The sequence below is a fragment of the Vipera ursinii genome, assembly GCF_947247035.1.
Source record: "Vipera ursinii genome assembly, chromosome: 4".
Taxonomy (NCBI): Eukaryota; Metazoa; Chordata; class Lepidosauria; order Squamata; family Viperidae; genus Vipera; species Vipera ursinii.
The window spans coordinates 56,640,702-56,657,153 of record NC_139514.1 but is presented as its reverse complement, the minus strand read 5'-3'; the positions used below and the strand labels follow the sequence as shown (position 1 = coordinate 56,657,153).

Sequence of the window (16,452 nt, the reverse complement as noted above, 5' to 3'; positions counted from 1 at the left end):
TTAAAAATAGTTTCTAATGAACTCTGAATAATTAGTTAAAAATGCACAGCAAATAAAACCAAAGAGAAAACGAGCTCAAGGTAGGTAAGAAATGTTAGATGCTAAAGGTACAATCACAAGCAATCCCAAGAAGGGGAAACATGGAGGACAACAGTCAATACAGCCATACAAGAATTTCAGTGAAAAAAGAAGAAAGATGCATAATGAAGGTGAAATGAGGAATAGGCTACCAAGAAAAAATACAGAGACATAGCTTGGAACTACATAGCTGTCGTGAGGAAGACTAAAGTCCAAATGAGCTAAGGTTAGTGGATTGTAAGGAAATTCCTGGCAACTAGGACATACTCCCAACAAGACCAATCTTCAAAAAGTGGGAAAACTATGACTATAAATCTATCAATGTGACATCAATACCTGGGAAGATTTCAGAGCAGATTACAAAGCAATTGATCTGCAACCATTTGGAAAACAATGAGGCAAGGAATAAGATTTGTATGTGTTTGTATGTATGTGCTTTCAAATCAGTGCTGACTTCTGGGAACTGCATGAACAGGTTCCTGCAGTTTTCTCAGCAAAATTTCAGAAACAGTTTGCCCTTGCCTTCTTTCTAGGGCTAAAAGAGAGTGACTGGCCCAAGGTCACTCAGCTGGTTTTGTGCTTAAAGCAGAACTAGAATTTACAGTTCCAACTTTTTAGCCTGATGCCTTAATGATTATACAAACTGGCTCATTCCGACAAGTCATGTCAAATTAAACTAATACTTTTTGATGAGGTAATCTTTGTAGTTTATTGCCACATTTTAGTAGCAAAATTGCCATTAGTATCAAACCAGAATAATACCCCAGAAAATTGGAATAAATGCACAGGACCGAGGGGAAAACATTTGGTTGCTAATGTTCCTTCTGAACAAGATAATAGGCTGCATAAACTGAAATAGTTTCAAATCACAGAAAATAAATATTCTACTTTACTCTGCGTGAATCAGACCCCAATGCATCATATTTCAAAAAGAATTCAGACAAATTGGGAAAACATTCAAGAAAGACAGTGATAAATAAAACCAAGCCAGCTTTCGACATGCAAAGCTAATTGAAGAAACTGGATTTGCTTAACAACCACGTTATTCCCTTAACAACCACCTGGTCCCAGGTTCTGATCCCAATTGTGGTTCTATGTTTTGCCATCTCTCATTCCTATTCTGTTCGCTTTTTATTTTACTGTTTTTTAAGATGTTCTTTTTATTGGTATCATTGAAAGGAAAATAAATGTATCAACAACACATCTAGCAAACCTTTTTACTTGTTCTATAGATCTGTCTTGACCAAATAGATCTCTGAATCTGCTGTATCAAGACTTCTCAATTTCTGCCCTTTATTCTTTTCCCATTGTGATGCTACTAAAAAGGAGAAATTATGACTTTTTCTCTATCATTTTTAGAGTTTCCTAACTAGATTTCTCTTCTTCCCGGCAAGGAGATAGAGCAACGAAAAGCTACAGATACTCATTGTTTTTGCATAAATATTAACAAATAAATAGGATTATACATATATATTGTGTGTTCTGTATTGTATTGTATTGTATCTTCATTGACTTTTCCTTAGCTTTATTTTTTGTTAGCATTACACAAAGGTAAAGGTAAAGGTTCCCCCGCACATGCGTGCTAGTCGTTTCCAACTCTAGGGGCCAGTGTTCATCTCCATTTCAAAGCCGAAGAGCCAGCGCTTGTCTGAGGACGTCTTCCTTGGTCATGTGGCCGGCATGACTAGACACCAAAGGCGCACGGAACGCTGTTACCTTCCCACCGTAGTGGTCCCTATTTTTCTACTTGCATTTTTACGTGCTTTCGAACTGCTAGGTTGGCAGAAGCTGGGACGAGTAACAGGCGCTCACTCTGTTATGCGGCACTCGGGATTCAATCCGCCAAACTGCTGACCTTCTGATTGACAAGCTCAGCGTCCTAGCCCACTGAGCCACCGCGTCCCTCTAGTATTACATACTGTATAGTAATAGAAAACATCAGTTTAAATGATAGTCTAAGCATGATATCTGTAACATCTAGGTCAGTGTTTTTCAATTCTAAGTCCCAGAATTCCCCAGCCAATATGAAAATAAAAAGAAAACAAAAAATACATACTGGTGAATCTAAAATCACATGACATGACTGCAGGCACTAAATATTGTTAATAACAAATTTAACACACTGGGCTTTTTAAAAAATTTCTTATCAGCATACTCCCATGATTCTTCATTCCTAGAGGTGTCTGTGTTTCACATAACCCGAATAATGAAAACAGAAAACAAACACCCCAATAAAGACAATTCTTGAGATGCCAGAGTTTGGGAAGGAGAATGCTGGATGAGGTAATTTCTTGAAAGACAGATGGGAAACAGGAACAAGAAGCTACTATTCTAGTTAGGGTGTGGAGCAGGGTTGCCAGTCGGATTTTCAAAAGAACCTAAGGTTTCACACTGCAATAAACCTAGATGTCTGAGCAATGTAGTATCTCTACTGCAACTAGTAAGTTTTTTAACTGTTTACTGATTTAGTCAATCATTTCGTTTGTGATTCACTCAAACTCAAATCATTGGATGTTCACGAATTAAATCTTTTTTCTCTATCCAAATGATTTCACACATTATAGTGAGTTTTGGAACAGGAAGGAAGGTGGCTTCATTTCATTGGAAAAGGCAAAGAAAAAACAGATAGGCAAAGAGTTCTTGATAGCTATTTTTCATGCCTTAAATCAGGGCTTTTCAACCTTTTCACCCATTGTACCACTTTTAGGATATGGCAACATCCAAGTACCACCAGTCGCCTAGCAAGGTGTCAAAAACCTGATGACACCCCCCAAAAAAGGAAAAATTGATGAAGTACAGGTAGTCCTTGACTTACAACAGTTTGCTTAGTGACTGTTCGAAGTTACAATGGCACTGAAAAAACTCGCCCCCAAGCCACAGCCAAGCAAGACACCTGCCTGCCCGCCCAGCGGCGCTCTTTCTCCTGTCCGAGGTTTTCATTGTTGTGAGCATTTCTGTTGAGGATTGGCAGTGGGGGTGGGGTGGGAGGGGTGTTTGGTTTTTATTCCCCCCATCTGCTGGGTGGTTGCAGTAGGTTTTGGTCACTTCACATGACCTTGGGACACTGTGACCATCATAAATATGAATCAGTTGCCAGCTGGAGCCTAACGCTGATCCTGGTCCTTCCGCTGAGCCCTGACAGCCCTGCAGCTCCAACCATCTCTCGCTCAGGCTTGTGCAGTGCTGCCACCGGTTCAGCTCATTCCCCTCCCCCACTACCACTTTTCTAGGATGGTTGCATACCACCTACCAGGTGCCAATGTACCACAGGTGGTACCCGTACCACTGGTTGAAAAGCCCTGCCTTAAATGACTCAACTGCTTCGAAATTCATTAAAATTTGGTACTGAATACATTTTGAGGTGATCATTTTGTCCTGCTACTCACAAGATAGAACTTGTCAGTGTCAGCTGCCTTGTAACTCATATATTATTATGGGAAAAATTTGTTTAGTACTCATATTTTTTTAGTCCTCATCTCGTCTCCTGGAACCAATTAACGATAAGTACCAAGGTACCACTATAATCTTTTACGTGTTTAACTGTATTGCAGACAGATCTTTACTTCACCAGGTCTGCATTACAGAAATCAGATTCATAGTATTATTTTTTTTCTAAAACATCTAATCTACTTGCCTGATCACTGTTGCTGTTAGGAGAGTTTTCAGAAGGCACTTTAACAACAGAGGTCTCCCAATTCAAGTATCAGGAAAAGGTGTCAATTCTATTGGTAGCCATTGTATCTCTGCAACTCACACGTATGAACAGTTATAAATATTAAGAGCAGGAAAGTCACACCAAGATGAGCTATACAACATTGCTTTTTGGAAAGTAATCAGTATGCTAAGAATTCTGACATTTTCTATCATAAACGCAGAACCAAGATTACCAGTTTAACAGTCAGTTTATCAATCGAGCTGTATACTTGCTAAGAGCACTTAGCAAGGAATTACAACTTTTTCTCTATCCAAATGATTTTGCACATTATAGTCTGAAATTATACATCAACCCAGTTTTCTGGGTTGATGTTTTAAATGTGTATGTTGCATTTTTGCTGTTAACTTTATTTTATTGCATTAAATCTGTTTTCTTAAAAGACTTGCTTTAAGCCTAACTAAAAAAATACCAAGAACTTCCTCTCCCCTTAAATCCTCCTGTCACAACTTGGATATACTATGTTAAGAGACCACAAGAAGCCAGTAGAGCACTCCAATTTAACAGTCTTCAGTTGTATATAGACATCAGGCCAATCAAAACTAAGTTTTCTTAATTCACTGCATATGGATAATTTGAGGCTACCAGTTTTTATAGCTACTTAGATGGTTGCCTTTCCCATTCTGCACAAACTCTGTGCATGGAATTATTTTTTTAAAATAATTTTATTAAAAATTACAAGGATAAAAACTAATATTAACTAAAAAAGAATGAAAACATAGATGGTGCAGAAAAGAAAAAAAAGGAAAATAGAAAATAAAAAATAGTAAAGAAAAAAGAAAAAATATATAGTATAAAGAAATGAATTGCCATTACAGATATATATACGCTCTCTACATGGGGCTGCCCTTGAGGACCACTCGGAGGCTTCAGCTGGTGCAGAATGCAGCCGCGCGAGTTGTGATGGGGGTTTCCCGATACTCCCATATAACACCGCTGCTCCGTGAGCTGCATTGGCTTCTGGTTGCCCTCCGGGTGAGATTCAAGGTGCTGGAGATGACCTATAAAGCCCTAAATGGCTTGGGTCCGGGATATTTGAGGGAACACCTGCTGCCGGCATCAAGCTCCCTTTGTCCTGTGCGCTCCCACAGGGAGGGCCTTCTCAGGGTACCGCCAGCAAAAGATTGCCGGTGGGTAACACCCAGGGGGAGGGCCTTCTCTGTGGGTGCGCCTGCCCTTTGAAACCAGCTGCCCGTAGAGCTTAGGACTGCCCCTGACCTTCGTTCATTCCGCCGGGACCTGAAGACCTGGCTCTTTGAGCTTTCTGGCCAGGACTGAGATTTTTATTTAATTGGGTTTTAATTGGAGTTTAATAGGGGTTTTATTTTATTCAAGGACTAAATTTAATTATTTTAATTGTTCTTAACTTTTGTAATGTGTATTGTTATTTTAAATTCCTTGTGAACTGCCCTGAGTCCTACGGGAGAAGGGCGGTATATAAGTCCAATAAACATAAACATAAACATATGCATTTGTTTCTAAATGGTTTCACTTTTCCTCACTGATTTAATAATATTTCAATGATATAATTCAAATAATGAAGAAGATATCTTATGTTTTGTCATCACAAGCTAGGGGTTCCACTCCTGATACAGACAAATTAATAAAGCTGTATGTGCAGTCTACTGAAATCCTGGATTCACATGAAATAGTGATAGCTCCCTTCTCAAATTCTGAAGAGTTAGAGACTGAACTACATTAACTTATGACATCTCCCAGTAAGATCAGATAAAATTAATGGAGTTAATGATGCTAGTTCAAGCTATTTCTCAAACTAAGAGAACATATATACATTTGGAAACAGGTATATCAGAGATCTAAGGAGATATTAAAATCAAGAAAGCACATGCTCTCAAATTTGATAAAGAGTTTGGAAACTTTGAAGGCAATTATTGTTTACTTCCCCTGAAAACAGAATTAAGCATGAAGTTTTAGGATAGGTTCATTACAAATTTACAGTCTGAATCACCTAGATACAGAGCAACTCACCAGAAATAACTTTAAAATAATTAACCTAGCCCTGGATGTTGAATAGAAGAAGCCCTTGTTAAATTATGTGGAAAAATGCCTTAAAAAGAAATCTCATTGCCAGCTGATTTTCAACTTGAGATCACAGGCACTTAAGAGTTAAGGCAATCTTTCATGGATATCTACATTAAAGGTAACCTTGAACAAGTAAGCAGTAAGTAAGTAAACAGTAAGCCACTGAACTAAAATGCTATGGGCATAAAATTATAATTTATCTTTTTCTTGCAAATGTGCTTCGACTTCACAAATATGTATAATTTGGCATGTATGCTTGCAAGATTGAAGAAAGTTAATTTTTTCCTCCTATATCCAGCTATCTTTTGTCTCTTGTTTCATAAGCAACAGTTGTTTCTTTGTTGTCTTCTTATCCTTTCTTCCTCCTTAAATGGCTAAAAGCTACGTGAGCCTTATTTTTAAAATTAATACAGTCAGAAAGAACTTCTTTTAGCTTTTATATTATACTTTTTTAAAAGATTCATATACCAACTCCATTCTATTACACACTGTTCATTTAGTGTGACTTTTACAACTCTGGAGGTTTCTAATGTTGGGAAACTGACAGTCAGGAATATTTTGTCTACAAGGGAGCAGGGTACATAAAGTAGTCAGCTGGCATCTAAACGGACTTAAAAAATGTAACAAATTATAACCTGGTATTATTAGCTGCAAGAAACACATATTCTTATCAAATAATATCTTTTTCAGCATCTAGGATTTTGATTGGAAAAAATATTAGTAAGTATTCAAATAAAGCATGAGGGTTGCTACCATGTTTTATAGCAGATTATGGAACATAAACATTTTGATAGTGGATACTATTTTTTATGATTGAGATAGAGACTTTCAAGATTGCTCTTAATAGGTTTTATGGTCCTATAAAAACACTCCAGAAATATTTTATAAGTTGTTTTGCATCCTCTTAGAAGCACAGCTACTGCTAGAGCTGCAGCAGAAGTCTTAGCCAGAGGGATCTTTATTCACCTCTGGCCAGTGTGGCAATTTCAATTTTACTTGAAATGGGTGGAGCTTGTAATGGTAACTCATCACTATCCAGTTGAATTCCTGTAAGACTTAATATTTACTTGCTTTTAAAGACTGCTAAGAAGCTGTGCCTGGTCCAGAATAGAGTGGCCCATGTGTTAACTCCAGATGTTATTCCCTATGCTATCGGCCATGCACTGGCTTCCAACAGACAGTTCAAAAATATTGGTTTAGATCTAGAAAACCACATATGGCTTGACGTCTACATATTTCGAAGTCTGCCTCCTCCAATTAGACTTGTCCCCCTCAATGCGGTCCTCTAATGAAATGCAGCTAATATGGTCCTGTTTTAATGACAGAACTTATTCTTTGGAATGTCGTTCCAGTTGAAATTTGCCTTGCTACCTGCCTGATGTCACTCAGGAAATCACATAAATCTTAAGTTCATTCATCGAGCATTTATAGATTGTGGTGACACTTCCACTTGCATTATTTATTGAATGGTAGTATTGATCAAATCTGATGTTACAGATTGATTTCTTTTTATTATCTTATTACTCTTATTACTGTATAATGGATGTATAAATATAGATTTACTTCTTTACATAAAACTGAGCACAATTTGCTTCTTTAGATAAATGTGAACACATTTCTTCCAGAAATCTTACATGTTTTCTATTATATTTGAAGGAAAACAAAACAACAGTAGACAAAAGAAAGTTACTGTACCTCTCTGGAGCATTAAAGTTGCTGATGTTTTTTATATCTGGCTCAATACTTTGTAAAGTATTTGTATTTTAAATATTATTGTACTAATTTATTGGATTTGGGCTGCAGTATTTAATTTTTTTAACTTTTGTATATTGTATTTTTATTGTATTGCCCTGTACACCACCCTGAGTCCTTTGGGAGAAGGGCGGTATAGAAATAAAATAAAATAAATAAATAAATAAATAAATAAATAAATAAATAAATAAATAAATAAATAAATATTTGTATACTTCACTCCCCAGTTGTTCCACTACTTTGTATACTGATTTAATTGTTTATTTTTAAAGCTCATTTTAAACATGGAAATCTCTTTGCATGACAGTGTACGTTTGTTAGACAGATATTCAATGCTTATGCTTTTAATTAGCAGTCATTCTTCTGTGCTCTACCAAGCTTCTTTGCATGTTGGATTGCACTCATATTTTCTAACTCCTTCCAGAGAGATCTTCCCCACCAATCTTAAAATTTTAAAAGAAATGTTGACAAATTGCTTTTCTGACCATCAAAACCAATTCTTATTTATTCAAACCATTTATTTACACAATATGTTTCCCCTCTTTTAACACAGGTTATTAAAGTTATTAAACCCACCACCCACAATCCTTCTTTGAGAAGATGGGCAGTTCAGAAATGTGAAAAATAAATAAAAGGAATGAATGAATGAATGAATTGGGCAGTATCTATTCATAGTATCTTTCCTCTTTGAGATCCAAGGGAGAAGAATACAATTGGAGGCCCAAAATCTCATCCTCCTATGAAAAGCTTTATGAGAAGCTGCCAATTACCAAACTGCAATTTCTAATGACATTCAAAGGAAATAACCAAACACATGATTGGCAAATAGTCATACAGGTAGTCCTCGACCTACAATCTTTCATTTAGTGAACAGTCTAAATTACCACTGCACTGAAAAAAGGGACTTATTCCCATTTTTCATACTTAACAATTGCTACAGCATCCCCATGGTCACATGATCAAAATTCAAAATTGGCAACTGACTCATATTTATGAGTGTGTGTCATGAAATCAACTTCTGCAGCTTTCTGACGAGCAAAATCAATGGGAAGCCAGACTGACTTTACAACCATTACTAACTTAACTGTGGCGAAAAAGGTTGTAAAATGGGGCAAAACTCACTTAACAACTGTCTCACTTCGCAACAGAATTTGGGCTCAGTTGTAGCCATAAGTTGAGAAGTACCTGTATTAATCAGATTGAAACTTAATTAAGTTTAAATCCAATTCATTTATTGTCTTCATTCTATGCAGCACAGGAACACCACAGTCTAAGGCAAATTGAGAACCTTGGTCTATAGCTAAATTAATTTCTATAATTAGAAAAAGACTCTGCATATGTAGAACACTCCAAACGTTCAGTGCTTATTTTTAGACCTCCATGTCATAATATTAGCCTTCTTAGCACTGAAAGAACTTCTTATGACTAATAAAACCTAATAAGATTCATGAAATCAGCTAAAGCATATTAGGATATACTCAAGTTGTCTCTAGAGATCAATACTTTGGATATTCCCCATTTCAATGTAAAGAAAAACATGGGGAAGGATATCGTTTAGAGATACTTCGAAGCATAACAAGCAATAAATATATGTATGTATAATTTTAGCATGGGAAACTGAAGAGGTTTCTTTTCTTTAAATGGCCCAATATTTCCAGCTTGCAGAATTCCACTTTAATATGATTTCAAGGATGGGCATTACTGTTCATACAATATTTTTCTTTTTAGACTTAAAAGGAAACATAAGAAAAGTGTTAACTTCTGAGAGTGCGAAACACTGGAATTCCATTGCTTTGGTAATTTGGTTAGAGAAATATTCGATGTAAGCTAGCTAGATTATCAGAGTGGTGTTTTATTATGGGCTCTTCCCAAATGTGTTGCTTTTCCTCTTCACTATTCAAATCTAAAATACAAAAATAGAAAGAAAAATGAAAATAGAGGGGATTATTCATAATCCCCTTTATTTTCATTTTTCTTTCTATTTTTGTATTTTATATTTTGATAAAACTAATAAAAAATGTAAAAAATATATAAAAAAATATCTACTGTTTTCCTATTGTCATAGAAAGAAAAATTCCCTACTGTTAGAGATAACAGTCAGAATAGCTCTAATGTTCATTAGGTCATCTATACATAGCCTTTGTTTTTCCTTTTATGCCAACTCATATGTCTGTCGCTGCAAGAATATTCCCTGGAGAAGATTTAAATGTGGGAAAGATTCTTGCAAGTGCAAGCATGCAAGTAACTCACCTACAGTTGTCTCTGAAAATGTTCAGAAAGTTTAGAAAGGCAACAAAGTAATAGGATTTACTAAATAGCCAAGAATCCCAGCATTCTCCTGGAAGACCTGCTATGTTACCCAAAATGAAGTATAAGACAGCATGGGAGAATACTCAATTTAAGCTACCTGTATCTTTAAATATTCCAGCTTCGAGCAAATCTATTAAGTGAATAGTTTTTAGAATGATGTTGCACTGGCTTTGATTATTTACAATTGCATTAAGGCTACTGGTATTCTAAATGAACAAAAATAGCTGTTTATTTATTGAAGATCTCTATTTATGCCAGCTATAAAAAAAATCTGACATTTTGCCTTGTATGATCATACAGAGCTGCTCAGTATTCTTTAATGGATGCAGACCACGAGCCATTACTACGTTACATACTTAAATAGTTTGATATGCATTCCTTTCATATCAAGTTTTGTATTCCAGAAAGATTGCTACAGATGTTTGATGCTCTTGCATCAGATTTCTATGCACTGATACTCACAAGTAAACAGTTCTGAATTTAATAGGGTTTAATTGCAGATTAGCAAGCAAAAATTGCATCCCTTTACCATTTTAGAAAACCAGACAAGCAGTGGCCCAGAATTTACCAATTCAAAAGTAATTGTGATATTTGGGATTACTAAATATGCCAAATTTGGCAAATCTGTTGAAGTTTCTTTAATGATTCAAAAAACTACCTTTTTTAGAAAGCAGATCAATGAAGACCTTTGTGAAACAGTAGGTGTAATGGACTCTTTCAAAAGTTCACATTTACTGAATGTTAAACATCCAATAGTAAATCAGTATTAATAAAATTGTGAAAGTTTTTTTTTAAAAAGACCCAATTAAACCAGCATCCTAATGTTCCTTCCTTCCTTCCTTCCTTCCTTCCTTCCTTCCTTCCTTCCTTCCTTCCTTCCTTCCTCACAAATGTGACTCTGGGTGGCTAGCAACATGTAAAAATAACTTATAAAATCCTACAATGATCACTGAGAATGAACCCAAAACAACAATCAACAAAAACCTCTCAACATGAGAACTATGCAAACTGAAATTCATTTGAACTGGAACTTTTAGTATTTCCAGGAATTAGTTATCCTATCAGTAATCTGAATCCAATGTCACAAATCTGAAATAATTCCAATTCAACACTCTGATGCAATTGGATTCCAAAGAGAGCCACATGCATGCCTTAGATCAGGGGTGTCAAACTCAATTTCATTGAGGGCCGCATCAGCATTGCAGTTGCCCTCAGAGGGCCAGGTGGGCGTGGCCTACTGGGTGGGCGTGGCTAGTGTGCGTACGGCCTACTGGGTGGGCGTGGCCAACTCTACATCGTTCGCATCAAGGGTGCCTATGGGGGCCTGGGCAGGAGTGGGACAGATCTGAGGGTCTCTGGCAGGAGGAGGGTCTCTGGGCCAGGGCCAAGGCAGTGGGGGCCATTCCCTCACTGTTTCCAGGATGGCTTCGCAGGCCGCATGAAACCACTTCGCGGGGCCGGATCCGGCCCCCGGGCCTTGTGTTTGACATGTCTGCCTTAGATCACACACTTTAGATGGACTTTGGAAGGCCAGAAATATATAATGACTTTCAGTGATGTAAAGCATGAAGAATGAAGCAGTGTTCCTAGTGATATTTAGCAATTAAGAAAATTGGTAAAGAATATAACATCTTGATAACTATCTTCCAGTATTTGGGGAGCTGTCACAAAGAAGAGGGGATTCTTCAAACTCCTGAGGGAGGGTAAGAGGTAATGGGTGGAAGCTTGTTAAAGAAAGAGCCAACCTAGAAAGAGAAATTTTCTGACAATGAGAATAATTAACCAATGGAATAGCTTGCCTCCTAGAGTTGTGGGATTTTCATTGTGGGAGTTTTCAAAAATAAGACAACCATTTGATCAGGATAGTATAAGATCTCCTGCCTTGAGCAGGGCTTGAGCTAGAAGACCTTCAAGGTCCATTTCCAGTCCTATGAATCTATGTTCTATGTTTTCAATGGAAGGTTGATACTAACCTGGGAAGAAAGGAAATATCTGGGGGGAGAATAACTTTGTCCCTTCCAGAAATGAGGACTGGAAAATCTCTTTGTAAAATATACACTTTGCTTATATGATAAACCTTTATGATGGCTACAAGAAAGGCAATATACATAGAATGAAGGCTACTGCTAAGCTTGTAAGCCACCCTGAGTCTTCGGAGAAGGGCGGGATATAAATGGAATTAAAATAAAAAAATAAAATAAAACTTTCCATGAAAGGAAGTGAATTGGGGCAGTAGAAATGGCCTCAAGAGATTCTGAGGTTAACAGACAGAAAACAAAGGAAAGTCTTCAATTTGGAGGATGCTGTAAGAGAAAATTGTGCTAGACATTTCATGAAATTATTACGTAACTGATTTGAAGCAAAAAAGGAGATGATGCAAGACATCATATTATCAAAGAGACAGCCATGCTTTGCTGTTTCAAATGCATCAGAAGGATCAAAATGTAATAAACTTGGGAGTGGAACACATGGATACATCAAGTGGCAAATGGAGCTTCAATGTAGTCTTCAAACAGAGTCCAAGTGGTCATTTATCAGTGATTCTCTGATGGATCTATACTGAGCAAGAAAGACAAGAGTTTTTAAGTTCTATTCCAGCTCTATGATTCTATGATATTGCATGGGAAGACCTCAAGGAATTTCCATTTAGCTGCATAAGAAATCCTTTGGGAAGGCTTTCAAGAAGCCAACAAAATCAGACATACAGTATTTTGTCCTGAAGGAACTGTGGAACAGATTCCTCCAAGCTGCAAAGCAGAAGAAACCAAAGTCCAGACAGATGATTTGTCTCTGAAGAATGAAGAGGATTTCAGGTCAGCTTGGAAGGCAGATGTATTCCCAATGGACAATACAGAGCAACAAAACGAACTAAACCTCCTGAAGCCACTAAAGCAGGGGTGTCAAACTGCCGGCCCACAGGCCAGTTGCATCATACAGAGACTGCACCCACCCAGCTCCGGCAATGCAAAAAAAGTCGCAATATGTCACAACATGTCACATGACGCAGTGAGTTTGACACCCATGCACTAACATGTGATGAGAATGTTGATCCTTGCTAACACTCATTAATCTTAGAGAACCATTTCTCTAAGACTCAGTACTAGAGAATGGTGAAAAAACATAAAACAGCAGATCTATTTCAACAATAAATGTCACCAAGAGATTGAAGATTTTACCAGGACACTGAGGATCCATTCTCCTCTAGCTTGACTCCACTGTAAAAGATTAGAAATAGTCTATATCCCTATCTAAACAGATAACACTTGGATTGTTTCATTGGGTTCTAATGAGAGCTACAAGATAGGATTATGAAAGTACCAAGAAAACCAATATCTCCACCCAAGAAGGGCTGAATTGCATGGAATCAAATAATAATAATAATAATAATAATAATAATAATAATAATAATAATAATAATAATAATAATAATAATAATAATAATAATAATATAAAGTTGGAAGGGACCTTGGAGGTCATCTAGTCCAACCCCCTGCTCAGGCAGGAAACCCTATACCATTTCAGGCAAATGGCTGTCCAGTCTCTTCTTAAAAACTTCCAGTGTTGGAGCATTTACCACCAAATCAAAGAGAGATGTTCAGAATCAGAAAAAACATGAGGTGACCCACCACAATCCTGGGGATCTTGAGATTAAAAAATGATCTTAGTTTTGATTATCCTAATGGATAAAGGGCTGGACTAAAATAGTAGACTTGAAGGGAAATCTATTTGAACTCTTTCTTTCTGAGATGAATTCCTGTGCTTAAAATTGAATACTACAAACTGGAAATTCCATTAACAATGAAACTGAAGTGGCGGAGTAAGACAAGGTCATTGTGAGGACGAATTTGAGTTGGAAGCATTTATCATTTTTTTTGTTTTTTGCCATTATCAGGATTGAAAGGGACAGACCTCTTAAAAGATTTTAAACTTTTAACAGATTGTATTCTCAATGCCAATAATGGTGAAAAAGTCCCTGCTGTTTATCTATAGGTGGCAGAGAATTTGTCTGGTTACTTGAAGAAACGAGAAAATTACAGGACAATTCTTGGGGCATGGTGGGAGAGACCAATAGCAGCTCCAGAATCATTCTGATTTAAAGCCTCCAAAGAATAGCTGACAAACCAGAACTATTGCAAAAAAACTGTTTTACAAAGACACCGCTTATGACCATCCAAAGGGCATGTTTACTGTTCTGAACTGGCTCTTCTGGCCTAAGGCTGTGGGCTGGATACCTGAAACGGGACGAGACTGATCCCTGTGTCCCAATGAACCGTCCTAAGGAATTTAGGGAAAAAGTTGATCAATTAAAGAAAAAAAGAAAAAGACAAAAATAGGTCACAACTTATAATAAAGTAGAAGGATTCAAGGACCAATGTGTTAAAGTTACAGTATTTAAAACAAATGGTAGGGGTTCAGTGGGAGCCATACTTTGTTAGGTGGGGTAGAGCTCCAATCAAGTTGTAGAAATGGGGCTCTGTGCTAGTGTATATATGTATACAGGTAGTCCTTGACGTATGACCACATAATTTCCATTGCTAAGCAAGATAGTTGTTAATGAGTTGCACTTGATTTTACAACTGTTTTTTTTGCAATGGTTGTTAAATGAATCGCTGCAGTTTTTAAGTGAATCATTAAAAGAATCTGACTTCTCCTGGTGACGTTGCTTGCCAGAAGCCATATGGGAAGTTCACAAATGGTGATCACATGACCCCAGGATGTTGCAACCATCATAAATGTGTGCCAGCTGCCAAGTGCCTAATGTCAAGCCGCGTGGGCTCGACCATAAAGCAAGGGGAGAGGTGGACAGATTCCCCAGCTCAGCGCCAGTCAGCTGTTTGGCGCAGGAAACTCCGACAGAGGCCAGCAGTTGGGACATTGCCCAGGGAGTAGCTGGAGACGCTCCTAAGCTGCTAAACGGCCGAGTGGAAGGGACAATGACCGGGGAGACACCAGGGATGGTCCTACCTGCTCCATGAAGTCACCGAACAGCTGAGCTGCTGCGCCTCCGACACACAGCTGATTGGCGCAGAAACGATACCTGGCAGTAAGAACTGGGAGGGTAGAAGAGCCTGGGGCTTGCGTTGCTGCTTTTCAAGCTAAGCACTGGATGCTGGCTAGCTGGATGGGGGGGTGGAGCTGGGGGAAAAGGATTGTATGTAAAGCGCTGGGAGAAAATCACTCCCAGCGCTAACTTTGTTTGCCATGAACAAACGCTGCTCAGACCGTTCCTGTTTTGCCAGCCACCTTGTCGTCTACCACTTGCTTTCCGTGGGGTCCAAGGGTTGGTAAGGATGCCGACACCTAAATTTTGATCACAGAACCGTGGGGATGCTGTGATGGTCGTAAGTGTGAGGACTGTTTGTAAGTCACTTTTTTCAGTGCTGTTGTAATTTCAAGCAGTTGCTAAACAAACGGAGTTAAGCTGAGGATTCCCTGTTCATGAATCACAAAGACCACAATGAAGAATTTGACTGTACTGTCATAAGATTGAACTCTTTGGAATGAACAGGATAGAACTGTTATCCAATGAATACTGTAAACAGATGAAAGTTTAACTGATACATGGCTAATAATTCTCCAGGCTAGATGACTATCAAAAATAAGAATAACTTTTAAAGAAGCAGCACCTATGCAAGAAGCTTAGAAGAAGAAATAGAAAAAGGAGCAGCGGCAGCAGGTTGAAAAATTTAGATACTATTTGTAAAGCGGGGATATCATGGCTACATGTATATAGTGTGTATGGGGGTACAGATATAGGTATCGGTATAGGTACAGCTACAGGTATGTTTGGCTGTCAAGAGACTAGTTATGAGATTTTAAAAAACAGTCTTCATTGACTGTTCTAAATAAATCATGGTTCACTGACAAGCACACCATCCTACATAAAAAACAAACAAACTTCTAACTATCGTTTAGTAGCACAAAAGGCATTGTAACTACACTTATAGACCCCAAAATATTGCAACCTGGATCTTAAACACATATTCCACTAAAGTGAGCCTTCACTCATTTTATTGACTGATAGGAAAATATTTGTATAACGCCGTATCCAAACTTCCACAACATTCTCTCCCAACTCTGTCTTCACATATCTCAACACTCTTTGCAGCTTTCTGGAAGATTAAAAGGCCGACAGCCTGCCAGATCTCAACGGAAGGGTGATCCATTGATCAGGGCCCACCCCGAAAGGATACGCTTCCTAAGTCAAGCAATATGACAACATTTAAAGAAAGCAACCTGGAGAGTGACTACCTATGTCAGGGGTGTCAAACTCAATTTCATTGAAGGCCACATCAGCATTGCGGTTGCCCCCAGGGGGCCGGGTGAGTGTGGCCTGGGTGGGTGTGGCCTACTGGGTGGGCGTGGCTAGAGTGCGTATGGCCTACTGGGTGGGCATGGCCAGCTCTACATCGTTCGCATCAAGGGTGCCTATGGGGGCCTGGGCAGGAGTGGGACAGATCTGAGGGTCTCTGGCAGAAGGAGGGTCTCTGGGCCAGGGCCAAGGCAGTGGGGGCCATTCCCTCTGTTTCCAGGATGGCTTCGTGGGCCGTATGAAA

The 16,452-nt window shown here is 38.2% G+C and overlaps 1 protein-coding gene across 3 annotated transcripts in view; it reads right to left on the bottom strand.

Annotated features, from left to right (window-relative positions):
• The window catches only part of AGPAT3 (1-acylglycerol-3-phosphate O-acyltransferase 3), an 87,005-nt gene that overhangs the window by 22,644 nt on the left and 47,909 nt on the right, over window positions 1-16,452 (bottom strand). Inside the window, exon 1 of one of the 3 annotated variants that reach the window (XM_083362464.1) lies at window positions 14,861-14,954. The exons of the other annotated variants lie outside the window; for them this stretch is intronic. The gene's annotated coding sequence lies outside the window, so the exon portion shown is untranslated. Of the gene's footprint in view, window positions 1-14,860; window positions 14,955-16,452 lie in introns of those variants that run through there. 3 annotated transcript variants of the gene reach the window in all.